We start from the raw sequence: 669 nt of genomic DNA on the forward strand, positions 1-669 counted from the left end.
TGCCGAGCCGGGCCGGCCGCGGGCTGAGCCCCCCGAGCCGCCTTCAGGATCAGGACAAACAGGGTGCTGTGCCCGGGGGAGCCCCGTTTTCTGCTGGGCAGGGGAGGGGGTCTCCGCTCCCCCGTTGTTTCTATAAATGATCTCGTATCTCCATGCTGGTGCGGCGTGGTCCGGCCCCGGCCCCTCCCGCACCTCTCCACTGTCTGTAACTCTGTCGTCTGCCATGAAAACGATCCTGTTGCTCACCCCGTGCCTGGCTCTGTTCCTTTCCATCCTCCCCGAGGGTCCTGGCAGCTCTTGGGGTGGGGGTCTTCCACTGCCACCCCCTGCTCCCCCAGCCTGGCAGAGGAGGAACCCCCTCGGGCTCCTGCCTGCAGTGGCTTTGCTGACACCCCCATCCCTTGTGGCACCCCGGGGGTCCCTGCATCCCCCTGGCCCCCGGATCAGCCCCTTCCACGGGCTCTGTGCGCTCCTGGGAGGGAAACAGGGCTGGATCTCCGTGGGAAGGAGGACGCGGTGGTGCCTCGGGGTGATCCAGGTGACTTTAATGCCGCGAGTCGCGGGGGTGGGGACACAGCTGCCACCGCCCCGCATTGCCAGGGACAGGGGGTGGCCGCGGGGGGGGCTCGGGGGCGGGTCAGTACTCCCAGAGCGTGGCCCGCAGCACGG

At 68.8% G+C, this 669-nt stretch overlaps 1 protein-coding gene across 1 annotated transcript in view; it reads left to right on the plus strand.

The window, feature by feature from the left end:
• The window catches only part of FAAP100 (FA core complex associated protein 100), a 7924-nt gene that overhangs the window by 6596 nt on the left and 659 nt on the right, over positions 1-669 (plus strand). The gene's annotated exons all lie outside the window — the stretch shown is intronic.

This window comes from Geospiza fortis, unplaced genomic scaffold (assembly GCF_000277835.1).
Source record: "Geospiza fortis unplaced genomic scaffold, GeoFor_1.0 scaffold135, whole genome shotgun sequence".
Classification (NCBI taxonomy): Eukaryota; Metazoa; Chordata; class Aves; order Passeriformes; family Thraupidae; genus Geospiza; species Geospiza fortis.